General features: G+C 38.7%; 1 protein-coding gene and 1 pseudogene across 10 annotated transcripts in view; both read left to right on the forward strand.

Moving 5' to 3' along the window:
* The window catches only part of ANKS1B (ankyrin repeat and sterile alpha motif domain containing 1B), a 1,021,409-nt gene that overhangs the window by 815,805 nt on the left and 191,086 nt on the right, over positions 1 to 14,518 (forward strand). The window lies entirely within an intron of this gene.
* The window catches only part of LOC105826068, a 17,483-nt pseudogene continuing 16,610 nt past the window's right edge, over positions 13,646 to 14,518 (forward strand).

Here is a 14,518-nt window from a genome sequence, read left to right on the forward strand (position 1 = left end):
CGAATGAGTTGGGATGCTTTCAGCTGGAGTCACACCTGACTCCTGTCTTTTTTCTTACATACCCATATGCTCAGGAAATCCTGTCGGCTCTGCCTTCAAAACATACCCATAATCCAAACCACTTCTCACCAGCTTCCTCACCTTGGCCCAAGGCAATGGCATCCGCAGGCTGGATTAGACCATGACCTACCAAATTGGCACCCGGCACCTTCCTTTATCCCTCCAAAGTATATTCCTGGCATGGCAGCCCAGTGTTTGTTTTCACTCCTCTGCTCAAAAGCCTTCTGTGGCCCCCACTTCACTCAGAGTCAAAGCCAAAATCCTTCTGCATTGGCTAGAAGACCCACAGGGCTCCCTGTTAACCTCTGTCCTTCCTCACTTCACTCCCACCCCGCCAGCCTCCCCTCTCTCACACTCCCAGGCAAGCTCCAATTTAGGAAATTTGCATTGGAAGTTTCCTCCGCCTAGAAAGCTCTTCCCCAAACGTCCACATGTGCTCATTCACTCAAAAGCCTACTCCAGTCGCGCCTTTTCAATGAAGTAAAACATGACTGCCCTGTTTAAAATGAAACTAGCTAATCCCATCTTCCCCATACAGCTCCATCACCCCTTGGCTCCTTCCTCTTGTTCGACTTACTACCTTCTAAAACACGTATTGACTTTCCTGATTCATTATAGTTATTATTTGCTTTTTTAACGCTTTATACTGGAAGGCAGGAACCTTCTTTTGTTCTCTGACATACTCAAACGTCTAGAGCAGTGCCTGGTACACAGCAGACATGTATAATTATTTGTGGAATGAATGAGTGTGCATAACAAAAAAAAATCCAACTTGAACAAGCTGGAACGAACAACAAAAAAATAATTGTTCTGCATAACTGGAAGTTCAGAGGTGTGTGGGACCGAGAGAGAGTTCCACCTCCCTGTGATTCTTCTAGGTCAGGTACTTCATCAGACTGGTAACAAGACAGCTGCAAAAGTTCTAGGACCAATTTGGAATGGAAAAAGATGACTCTTCAAGACTCTTGCTTAGAGGGAGGATGCTTTACCTAAAAGCCCTAAAAAACTTCTACTGGCATCTAACCAGCCCAAACTGAACCAGTCTTGGCTGCCAGGAGAATGATGTGCCAACACTTTGCCTCACTGGGAAGAGGAATGGAAAAAAACCACAATTGACTTGGCTACAAGTAATCAAGTTCCACCCAACCACATGGTCACTTCACAGTAGGGGAGAAAGTGGGCCCAGTGTCCACTCCTCAATATTAGCCAGATAAGACAGACAGACAGATGGAAGGAATAGGGAAAAGGATTTGTTCAAGAAAGAGAAGCCGTAAATCTGAAAACTCTGAAAGCATCTCGATTGATTCTGCTGGTGGTAAAGCTCTGAATTCAGTAGCACATTAGCTTTATGATTTATTGACCTTGCTTGGAAGTATTGGAATTGTTGATATAGATCACACAGATGCCCAGGTAGAGTGTGGCAGCCTCACACCAGCCCTGCTGATTCGTATTCACATCATAAATAGATTTAGGATTGAAGGCTAAACAAATTTTTTATTGATTCTGGTTTCATGCAAAACCAAACATAACAAATGTTTTATACTCTTACAGTTTGAAGATGGGGAAAAGGTAGCTAGAATATGGAATGCTGCTAGTTCTATTACTTTTTATTTTTTAAATGTGGGATGTGGGATGGGAACATACAGGACATGGAATCTGATATTTTTCGTTCTGTGGTGTTTTGCCTTCTCCATCGATACACAGAAAAGCTTATGACCCCTACAAATCAACCACTGATCATTCCTCCTGAGATTGGCTGGAGTCTACCTCTGTGCTGTTGAAAAAGGCAGCCCTGTCTAAATCAGATTACAAAGATAAACAAAATTCTTGAAAGAGAAATGATTAAGAAGAAAAGGTTTTAGACACAATTTGTATGCACAATTTCGGGCAAACAGTGAGCAGATTATAACAGGATCCTATCTATTCATACTGTGAGCAGGACTTCATGGAAATAACTTATGAGCAGTTGGATTCCTACACATAAACTCCCACACAAGCGATACTGTGGAGATGTTTCTCTTAAATCCATATAGCAAAAGAAGAACTGACATTTTTTTAATCTTCAAAATTATTTCATTCTGTGGTTTGATTCTTGGGATAGCCTTTTCTTTTTTCATTTCTTGAGGGGGAAAAGGAGTAGAGTTGGGATAGGGACATGGTTTTTAAAATGGCTTATTATATTTCCTAGATTGTACATATATATGATTGTGTGTATGGTTATTATGGTAAGCAGAACAGTAGCCCTCAAAGATGTCTACATCCTAATCCCCAGAATTTGTGAATATGTCAAGTTAGATGGAAAGGGTGAATTATGGTTGCAGGTGGAATTAAGGTTGCTAAACATTTGACCTTAAAATAGGGAGATTTTTTTTATTCTAGATTATTCCAGTGGGCTTAATTACACAAGAGTGCTTGAAAGCAGAAGAGAGACTCAGAAGAGGGAACCAGAGAGATGGTAGCATGAGAAGAACTTAGCTTGATGTTGCTGGTTTTGAAGACGAAGGAAGGTGGGCATGAGCCAATAAAAGCAAGCAGCTTCTAAAGATGAAAAATGCAAGGAAATGGATTCTCTCCTAGAGCCTCCAGAAAAGAACGCACCCTGCTAACACCTTCATCTTTGCCCAGTGAGATCTGTGTCAGACTCCTGATGGACAGAACTATAAAATAATAAATTTGTGTTGTTTTAAGCCATTAGGTTTGTGGCCATTTGTTATAGCAGCCATAGAAAATTAATACAGTTATCATTTTATAGCATCACACATTGCAAATAGAAAGGTACTGAAATAGCCTTGAGTTGGGAACATTCTCAGATGCTTAAGGAAATAGATTAAAGGCTGAACAAGATCCGGTCGAATCCGCCTTATCAAACAGGAGCACATTTCAGGAATTGAGTTCTGCTATCTGTGTTTATGGACACTTCAAGAAATTGCAAGCCTGAAGAAATCACAACCCTGAGGATCGCTGAACAGGGTGTACAATTGTAAGAACATAAAGGGAACAAGAATTATATTTGCTTTTCATTCAGAGGCAGATCCTTATTTCTATGATCTTCTTTTGCTTGAGTATAGAAAATTTTGTCCATTTTTTTAAGAATATGAAATTTTCTCATTTGAACTCTTCAACATTTTCCCACAAAGTTTGGTGTTATTTCTGATGTTAACCTTCAAATTTAAAGATAACGATTCTGACAGAGTCCACTATCTGTTGGGGTGCTTGATGCGTAATCATTCCATTCTATGTTGAACAAATACTGATTTGACCTTCGCTGTGTGCAAAGCAATGTACTAGGTAATGTCATGCAATGTGGACAAGCTCCATTCAGCCCTTGTCATCACAGAGCTTTAAGTCTAGTTGGGAATGCAAACATGAGCAGGTAAGGACAGCACACTGGGGAGTGCTGCAATAGGAAAGGACATTGTGACACTCTACTGAGGGGCACCTAGCCCAGACTTGACAGGAGGTAGGGAGCTGAAGCCAAGGATTTCCAGAGAACGCCATCCTTCCTCAGGTGGTTGATGTATACTTGCAAAGATAGGTCTTGTTCATGCTTACGTCTCTTTCTCCTGCTGAGCTTGAAGCCCTTGCTCAGAGAGTCACCCTGTTCCTGACTGTAGAATGGTACATTGGCCATTCAAAAAAGTCTTATCAGGTTGGGCGTGGTGGCTCACACCTGTAATCCTAGCACTCTGGGAGGCCAAGGCAGGAGGATTGCTTGAGGTCTGGAGTTCCAGACGAGCCTGAGCAAGAGCGAGACCCTGTCTCTACAAAAAATAGAAAAAATTAGCTGGGCATGGTGATGGCATGTGCCTGCAATCCCAGCTACTTGGGAGGCTGAGGCAGGAGGATCGCTTGAGCCCAGAAGTTTGAAGTTGCAGTGAGCTACAATCATGCCACTGCACTCTAGCCCAGGCGACAGAGCAAAAGCCTGTCTCAAAATCTAAAAAAAAGCCTTATCAGGGGGAATTCAAAACATCTTTCAAAGTTAAAGTTATGGGACGATATGTTTTTGAAACTACCATACTGAGAGTTTTGGCTTTTTATTTTTAACATATTGACTGCCGCACTAAAAAAAATTTTTGTTTTCCTTGGGGCCACAGTGTTTTATTATGAAAATAGAATAAAACTTCAAAAACAAAATGATCCTTTCTAATTTAATGAAAAATTTGTTATTTTTTATTGTTTTCTGTGCGTGAGTTATATGCAACTTGAAAAATAATTCTTGCAGCTCCCAAGGTGAAGAGACATGTGAGTTCCATATGCTTCACAAGGCCCCAGGCTTAAAACTAACGTGAGTTAAATACAACTCACATGGAAGGTAATGTGTTCAACTTAATATGTCACAGCAGGCCAAAGAACATTTTTCTAGCCTTTCTATATATTCCAGCCATCACATTTTGTTATTCTCTAATATGAGAAAAATAATATTTACTTTTCTAGTTATAAAGTAGTATGAGTTAATTTTAGAAATTTGGGAAATTGAAGAAAAGGATAAATTTAAAAAATGTTTGTCACCATAGTCCCATTACCTTGAGGGACATATTTGCCCTCAGGTTTTTTTAAGCGTATATAGCCAATCTTCATTATTCACAGATTCTGTCTTTGCAAATTCCCCTATTTGCCAAAATTTAATCGTAACCCCAAATCAATACTCACAGCACTTCTCACACTTTTGTGGACATGCACATGCGCAGAGCAGAAAACGAGTGGAGTTGGCTGATGCACATGTCCCCAGCTGAGGTCAAATAAGGTGACTATCTGCCTTCTTCTTTCAGCTCATATTGTAAGCTAGTGTCCTTTTTGGGGTCTACTTAATGCTGTATTTTTTAAATTTTTAGGCTTCTTGTTAATGATTTCACTGTTTAAAATGGCCCCCAAGCATAAGTGCTGAAGTGCTGTCTAGTGTCCCTAAGCATAAGAAGCTGTGATGTGCTTTTAAGAGAAATATGTGTGTTAGATAAGCTTCTTTCAGGCATGGGTGACAGTGCTGTTGATTGTGAGTTCAATGTTAAGGAATCAATAATATACATTAAATAAGATGTCTTTAAACAGAAACACACATAAAATAAGGTTATACATTGATCAGTTGACAAAAATGCTGTGACCTGAGGCTTGCAGGAACCTAACTCTATATTTCCCCTAGGTGCAATGATTCAGTATTTGGTAATTCAGTGTTTGTGGTGACTTCATAGAACGTAACAACCACAAATAGTAAGAACTAACTGTATTTTCTTTATGCAAAAAAAGAAAAAGAAATCATACAATATGTTAATCTTGTGTCCTATTTTTTTCACTTAACCTTACATTCTGAACATTTTTCAATGTTATTAAGTATTTTTTAAGATATACCTTTTGATGATGCATTCGACCAAATGGATCTCCATGATTTATTTCTGTCTTGCTAGACATTAGGTTATTTCCAAAGATTGTTGTTGTGTGTATGCTTTTGTGTACCTTATTCATTCATTCATTCATTCATTGCTTCATTCACTCATTCAACAAATATCTATTGTGCACCTACTGTACCTCAGGCCTTCTGCATAAGAGCACCAAAATAAACAGGACAGACACCACTCTCTGCCCTCATGAAGTTTATCATCAACTGAGACAGATAATAAATAATTATTTACACAAATAATTCATTATAATAGTAATAAGTGCTAGTAGGGACAAGTACAGGAAGCTACAAAAGCACATAGGAGGGCCTGACCTTGATCAGGGGAGGGTTCCTGAGTGACATTTTTAGCTAAGCCCTGAAAGGACTCAGAACTGGAACATACTAGAGTCCTAGGTTAGAGATGGAAGAGGGGTTTTCTTCTCTCTTTCTCTCTTCCTCCTCACCCTCCCCATAGCACAAGCCAGTTGGTGCATCCGTGGGCTGTGCCCCATGTGTGCATGGAACCCCAAGGTCAGGCTCCCATCTAGCTGCCTGCTCACAGCACAGCATCACCCTCTGTGTCACCCCTACCACAGAGAGCAAAGGCACGGAGGAGTGAGCGGAGGTGAGGCTAGACTGAGGAACACCTACCTGGATGGGGTCCAGTACCTAGCAGCCAGGGGACCCCACAGGACCTGCTGGCAGAGAGAGGGGTCAGATGTAACTGCAGGCCTGCTCCTGGTGGCGCCTGAACTCAGCTGCAGGATTTAGTTCAGCCCTAGCTGAAGCCCCCACAAATACAAGTCAAAACTCCTTCCCCATGCCCTCTTCCCCAAGAGAGGAGCTCTCAAAATCATTTTTCACTGTTGTTTGAAAGATCAAATTCAGAGGACAAATGGCAGTTTAGGAGCATCAATGCTCAATGTGATTACAAGTCAGTAGTTTTCAAGTTAAAAGCCAATTAAAAACATTCATTGACCTCATTCCACACCTTAAGGGCAGCGTCACTTTTAGAGTTCCAAGTCTCCACTTTGCCAGGGAATCTTTGAAACCCTTCTCTTTGACGGTGTTCCTCAAAGAAACATGTACACGGAGAGAACTTGTGACAATTTGGACATCAGGGAATTGAGATGTGCAAAGCTTAATTATTTGAGGATTATTGGGAGGAGTTCAAATTACATCAACCAGAACTTAAAAAAAATGCAATTTGTACTTTCTAAAACCTTAACACCAAGTCTAACTGCTAACTAGCCATTGCCACTAGAGGTCCTGCCTGCCTGACTTCAAGGGACAGATGAGCCTCTCTTGTAATAGTCCCTGAGGGGTGTGATTTGTAACACATGGCACCTGAGTGCTTGGAAATATTTATTTTCTTAAAAATATTAACCTCAGTGACCTTTGGCATACCATGCATCTGCTAAGTAAATTCTTTCTTAGCACAAAAGAAACTTCAGTCCGTTTATAGGCTAAACTTTCATCAATTCCAAAGCAGCGATGCCCAAATTAGTATGCAATGCAAACAGGTAATTTCTATCCAGAGGCCTTGATGTTTAGGATGCAAATTAATAATGGCTATGTACCAGCTATTCACTGTGATTCTCTAGAAAACCCAATGTTGGCAACACATGCACGAATCCCAATAAGGTTTCTCAAAAACATCCTTAAAGAAACTTCAAATTCCATATACTCTAGGTTAATATTAGCTGATGCTCAGACACAGTTTTCACCCAGAGAGGCAGTTTGATTCTAATTTGGCACCTCACTCAGTTTTCTAACAGTCTCAAGGTGAGAAAGAGAGGGGTGGAGGTGTTAGTTGCAAAATCGAGATCTGACTTCATAAACTTTTGCCTTTTTGTTCTCTATGCAGCCTAATTGGGATACACTTTCCCAGTGAGTATTTTAGATAGAGCCTATTTCACACTGACTATAATATCAATACAACATAATAATCCCTTAGTTATGTACCGCCCTTCGCAGTTCTCAAAATGCTTTCCTGTAAGTTATCTTGTTAGAATTCAATGTGACTTATTAGCATTAATCTTCACTGCTTTCTCACCAAAGCCTTTTCTATTTCATTACAAATGGTAAACACTTTCGGAACTTGCCCAGCCCTCATGCTCGGTGAGCAGCCACCTCACCAGTTGATCCTCTCATCGGCCTGTGTCGAGGTCTTCAGCCACCCCTTCCAGAATATCATTCAGGCTCCTGCAATGTGATCTATTCTTAGTGAACTCATGCTAGGGGTGAAAACTCTCATGTTTTCATCCAAGTGACTCAGTAGGTTGGTCTCAATAAACAACTGCAGTTTGTATGTATGTGTTTTTCCCCAAGGACAGATTTTAACCTTACAAAGACAGGGTACTAAATAAGCTTTCATAACTGCAGGTGCATTTTTGGGAAAAGCACTCACTTGCCCCATGGTTTCCCAAGCACCTTTTTTTACTCTGTCCATGACATTTGAAACAGTGGTTCTCAGCCCTGGCTGCACATGAAAATCTGGAGAGCTTTTAAGAACCACAGATGCTGAACCTTATCCCATACCCATTGTGTCAAAATTCCTCTGCGTGGAGCCTGGGCATCGATATTTTTGATAACTCTGAGGTGAAATGCACAGACAGGGTTCAAAACCAGTGCCTGCAAATATCAATTAAGATTGTTTTTCTCACGTCACTTGGTCAAGATTTTTCAGAGAGATATTCCACTGAAACTTGTGGGAGTTTAACACATATTAATAATAATGGCTCTTTGGATTTGCCTGGAAATTTTAACATTTTATAGTACTCTCAGAACTAATTGGCTATTTGGATAATTAATCAATATTTATGAAACACATACCAGGGACCATACTAGGTGCTAGAACAAAATAAGATGAAGAAGACACGGCAATTGCCCTTCGGGGGCATATAGACTAGTAAATGAAGTCAAGCAAGCACACGTTACAGGTGCCATGTATAGCACACAACAGAAGTCCAAGGAGGGTGAGTGATCTGGTACCTCGGAGGTTCAGGAAAGGGCTCATTCAGGAGATAACTCTTCTGCTGAGTCTTGAAAAATGAGTAGGAGGTCTCCAAGTAGAAGGTGGGGGAATGAGAGAGGTTTCAGGAGTTTCGGGCAGAAAGAGTAGTAGAAGCAAAGACAATGAAGCTATGTGTGCTCAGCTAATTAAGAAGCAGGTGGGAAGGGCGAGGAAGAAATGAAACTAGAGGGTACACAGGGGACTTAAATTTTATGCCAAAGTATTTGAACTGTATCCTGGAGGCCACCAGGCCTCCCACATTTTTTATCACAAACCCCTATCAATTAAAACGTTTAGCACATATCTCCATGTATGTTTGTTTATGAGTTACCTAAATGTAATGCTATGTTAATATATTGTGAAACATATCCCAAAGATAGAAATTCTAAAAGAACAAGATTGAAAATAACTATTAGTAGAAATTCTGATATTGTCCTCATTTACCTGAATCAATCGTCTCGCTTATCCTCGGAGTATGCATACCCCACTTCGAGACCACTACAATAGACATGGGGAGTTGGCAAAGTGGTTTAATCTAAATTCCACAGAACCCATGAGGTAGGTAGGACAAATAGTAGGAAAACTAAGCCCTAGAGATACAGAGTGACTCGTTGATGTCATGCAGCTAATTAAAGCACAGGAGGACTAGGATTCACACCTAAGACCCAAGCCAATGTTGTACTTACAATCCCCACATCACCTCCCCTGAGTTAAATATGAGAGAAATTCTAACAAAAGGACCATGAAACATTATTGGGATGAGATTGACTTAGGACCACTATATTGAGATCTAGTAGGGAAGATATTTGTTTGAAATGAGTGAATAGAATAGTCTTTGTTAACAGAGACCTATCGTACACATAAGAATGAATTATCAATTTTTAAAGAAGGCATCATGGCATAGTATGGAGAGAGCACTAGCTTTGGAGTCAGGGGACCTAATTTTAAATCCTAACTCTGCCAGCTAATATGCTTCACATGAACTTGGGCAATTTACTTAAGCTTTATCACCAATGAAATGGGGGTAGATAATTTCTATTCCATAAGACCGATGTGAATGCTAAATAAACTCTTAATAGATGTTCTTTTCCCTCCCTTTCCTCAACAAATAGAATACTACAAATTGTATTAACTACTAAAATTGAACTGAACATTGCATGTAATTTCTTCATTCCTGGATCATGCAGAAGGTATTTTAGGAAATTCTACTAAATTATTACTGTAAATAAGAAATGCTTGCTTCTTCTTGGAAAGAGTGTTGACTAAACTAGGTTTTTTATTCATGATAATAGATAACATATATTTAAAGCCATCTAAGTACCTAGGATTTTATTTAGTTAGTATAAATACTATATTTCATTTAATTTTCACAATACCATTTGCAGCAGGTATTATTGTGTTAATTCTGTAAATGAAGTTAATTGGTAGAAGACCCACAAGTAGAATCCAGTCCTATTTGTCCAAAGTCTTACTATTACATTAGGTTAAAGGGTCTGAATTTAAAACATTATTTCACAAACTCTTTCACAGAACACTAGCTTCTTGAGATATAATTGTTCATTTAAGAGTCAAGACTATCTACCATAAAAACTTCCCAATGAAAAAAAGCCCAGGACCAAATAACTTCACTGGTGAATTCTGCTAAATATTTAAAGAAGAATTAGTGCCAATCCTCTCAAACCCTTCCAAAAAATTGAAAAGGGAGGAATACTTTCAAAGTTATTTTATGAAGCCATAGTTTCCCTGATGCCAAATCCAGATAAAGACACCATAAGAAAAGAAAACCACAGCCAATATCCCTGATAAATGTAGATACAAAAATCCTCATCAAAATGCTAGCAAACCAAATCCAACAGTACATAAAAAGGATGATACATCATGACCAAATGGGGTTTATCCATGGAATGTAAGGATGGCTCAACATATGAAAATTAATTAATGTGATACACCACATTAACAGAATAAAGGGTAAAAATCACATGATCATTTCAATAGATGCAGAAGAAGCATTCGACAAAATTCAACATCCTTTGATAAAAACTCTCAACAAACCAGGAGTAGAAGAAAATTACCTCAACATACTGAAGGCTAAATATGGATAGCCCACAGCTACCATCATACTCAATGATGAAAAAATGGAAGCTTTTCCTTTAAGATCAGGAACAAGGCAAGGATGCCCACTCTCACCACTTCTATTCAACATAGTACTAGAAGTCCAAGCCAGAGCAAGTGGGCAAGAAAAAGAAATAATATGTGTCAAAATTAGAAGGGAGGAAGTAAAATTATGCCCATTTGCAGATGACATGATCTTATATAGAGGAAAACTCCACAGTCCCCTTTAAAAAACTGTTAGAGCTAATAAATGAATTTGGGAAAGTTATAGGATACAAAATCAACATATGAAAATGACTTGCATTTCCATATACTAACAATGACCTATCTGAAGAAGGAAATTAGGAAAACAATCCCATTTACAATAGCATCAAAAAATAAAAATAAAATACCTAGGGATAAAGTTGACTAAGGAGTTGAAAGACTTATATACTGAAAACTACAAAATATTTAAAAAAGAAATTAAATAAGGCACAAACAAATTAAAAGATATCCCATGTTCATGGATGGGAAGATTTAATATTGTTAAAATGTCCATACTTCCCAAAGCAATCTACAGATTTCATGCAATCCCTACCAAAATTCCAATGGCATTTTTGACAGAAATAGACAAAGTTCTAAAATTCATAGCCAAATCAATATTGAGAAAAAAGAACAAAGCTAAAGGCCTCACTCTTGCTGATTTCAATGTATGTCACAAAGCTACAGTAATCAAAACAGTATGTTATTGGCATAAAGATAGATATATAGACCAATGGAACAGAATAAAGATCCCATAAATAAATCCGTGCATATATGGTCAACTGATCTTCACCAAGGGTACCAAGAATACACAATGTGGAAAGGATAGTCTCTTCAACAAATGGCATTCAGAAAACTGGATATCATATACAAAAGAATAAAATTGGACCCTTACCTTATACCATACACAAAAATCAACTCAATATGATTATTTTATATTTAAAGACTTAAACATAAGATCCAAAACTGTAAAACTGCTAGAATAAAACATAGGGTAAAAGCTCCTTGACATTGTCCTTCGCAATGATTTCATGGGTATGACACCAGAAGCACAGGCAACAAAAAAATAAACAAGTAGGACTACATCAAACTAAAAAGTTATGCACAGCAAAGAAAACAATCAACAGAGTGAAAAGGCAACTTACTGAATGGGAGAAAATATTTGCAAATCATAGATCAGATAAGGGGTTATTCTCCAATATACACAAGGAATTCCTCCAACTCAATAGTAAATAATAACCTGATTTTTTGTAATGGGCTGAGCAGCAGGCATGATGGTGCGAGCCTGTAGTCCCAGCTACTTGGGAGGCTGAGGTGGAAGGATCAGCTTGTACCCAGAAGTTTGAATCCTGCCTGGACAACATAGTGAGACCCTGTCTTAAAAAAGTGTGCTGAGGACTTGAATAGACATTTCTCCAAAGAAGACATACAAATGGTATATCAAAAATGCTCAACATCACTAATCATCAGGGAGATGCAAATCAAAATCACAAGGAGATTTTCACCTCGCACCTGTCAGGATGGATATTATAAAAAAACAAAGTCACCAAGTGTCAAGGATGTGGAGAAATTGAAACCCTAGAATGCAAAATGGTGTAGCTGCCATAGAAAGCAGTACAGAGGTTCCCCCAAATAAATTAAAAACAGAACTACTACATGATCCAGCAATCTACTTCTGGATATGTATCCAAAAACATTGAAAGCAGGATCTCAAAGAGATAGTAGCGCTCTAATGTTCATAGCAGCACTATTCACAAAAGCCAAAATGTGGAAACAACCTAAATGCCCACCAACAGATAAATGGATAAAGAAAATGTGGTATATATGTATGCACAATTGCATACAATGGAATACTATTCAGTCTTTAAAAGGGAGGAAATTCTGCAATATGTGACAACGTGGATGAACCTTGAGGACATTATACCAAGTGAAATTAGCCAGTCACAGAAAGACGAACACTGCATTATTCCACTTGCATGAGATATCCAAAATTGTCAAATTCAGAGAATCGGAGTGCAATGGTGGTTGCCAGGGTTGTGGGGAAGGGAAATGGGGAGTTACTAATCAACAGGCATAAAGTTTCAGTCAAGCTGGATGAATAAGCTCTAGAGATCTACTGTATAATATTCAACTTACAGTCAACAATAATGTATTGTACACAAATATTTGTTAAAAAGGTATATCTCATGTTAAGTGCTATTACAACAATAAAACAAAATTTTAAAAAATCAAATAGGTTGGGTATATACACAAAGAATTTTAAAATAAAACCTAATTTTAGGAAGATTGGCATTACATGAAACAATCACAATAAAAAAAGTCAATCTACCATAGCTGAATTAGGAGGTTCCAAAAAACCACATTAGTATTATTAAAGATTCTGTGAAGCACTGCAGAAAAGAAATCAATTTATTTTACTTAACCCAAATTTCTCAAATTTATTTTACCATATGGGCCTTTCTGGTTACCAGGAATATACATTACCCTCACTTAGGAACAAGTATGCGATAAAAATTAGTTTGGAAAATGCTTATTTAAATAAACCGTAAGACTACTTCCATTTGAAATATCATTTGGTATTATCAGAAAGCCGAAGACAGATGAAATACTGTTGTTCTAACCCTTTGTAAAATTTAGTAGGTACAGAACAGGGAAGATTATATGGCTCTATTCTGCAGAAACAATTCCACACAGATAAGCCTTTGGTCTCTGCTGCTTGCCACTCCTCAAACTCGTTCCCTTTCACAAACACAAAATATGTTTTGGAAAGGCAAAACCAAAGGTATTATTAAGTGGTTCTGAGCATCTCGGAATTAAATGGTCCCATTTAGTGTGAGCTTTTCAGAACAGAAAGAATGACTGTACCTCATATCAAACAACTTATGAGAGAAAACATCTCTTCTTATACAAGTGGCGAGGACTAAAGAAAGCTTGCTCCTTCTAAAGAATTAGTGGCGGAGCTGCCAGGCTGATTGGGGGAGCTGCCTAGCAGAGTAAGGAAATCTCCAAGAAGAACTGGACACAAAACCAGAAGGAGCTCACGGTGCTAATCTGTGATTCCCATGGTCCCTAGCTGGGGTCTGGAGGCTGTAGGAGAACGACATCACATGGGGAAGAATGCAGAAAGAGGCGGGGAGAGGGTTGTAGCCAGTGAAAGCCAGGAAGGCCGAGGTTAGTAGATTGGTTGCACTTTTGGACTGAGCTCTGTTGGGCAGCCACTGAGCAAGCACGGTGTAGATTACAGGGGTGTCACTCCCCAGTGATCCACAGAAGGCTTTGAGTAAGGATAGTCAGGGGCACCAATCTCTTTATGGGAAAAGTGCTTTCTTATTGCTTCCCTTATAGAAATGGAATTTTGGTTTTCTGCAATGTTGACAAAGCAATCAGAAAACAGGGAAGATGAGCTTGAGAGGGTGGATGTAGCAATGAAGGACAGGACTAACTGAAAAAGCAGTTTAACTGAGAGAGCAGTATTAACAGGTTTCCTTCCTATCACACACACACTCTCACACATACGTCTAGGAAATATTTAACAACGTAAGGTGAGTTTGAGTCCTCTTTTTCCCCTAAGACTAAAAAAATAGTTGTAACAGAACATCAATATAAAGACAGTAATACTGAGTGCTCTATCTCAGATTTAATAGCCTATCTCTGAAGTGTATAGAGACACTATTGAATGGAGATATAATCCCCAACCACGATCCTGATAGAAATCAGGAGAAAGGAGTGGCTATTCAGTTGCTGCATCATCATATTTAACCAGAACCCCAAATTTGGTTCTTCTTCCTCTCCCTTATTCTCATCTTAAGAAGTCATTTTCTTACAAATCCGATAAAGGGCTGATAACCAGAATCTACTTAGAACTCGGGAAAATCCACAAGAAAAAATCAAACGACCCTATCAAAAAGTGGGCAAAGGACATGAACAGAAACTTT

This window comes from Propithecus coquereli, unplaced genomic scaffold (assembly GCF_000956105.1).
Source record: "Propithecus coquereli isolate 6110/MARCELLA unplaced genomic scaffold, Pcoq_1.0 Scaffold85, whole genome shotgun sequence".
NCBI lineage: Eukaryota > Metazoa > Chordata > Mammalia > Primates > Indriidae > Propithecus > Propithecus coquereli.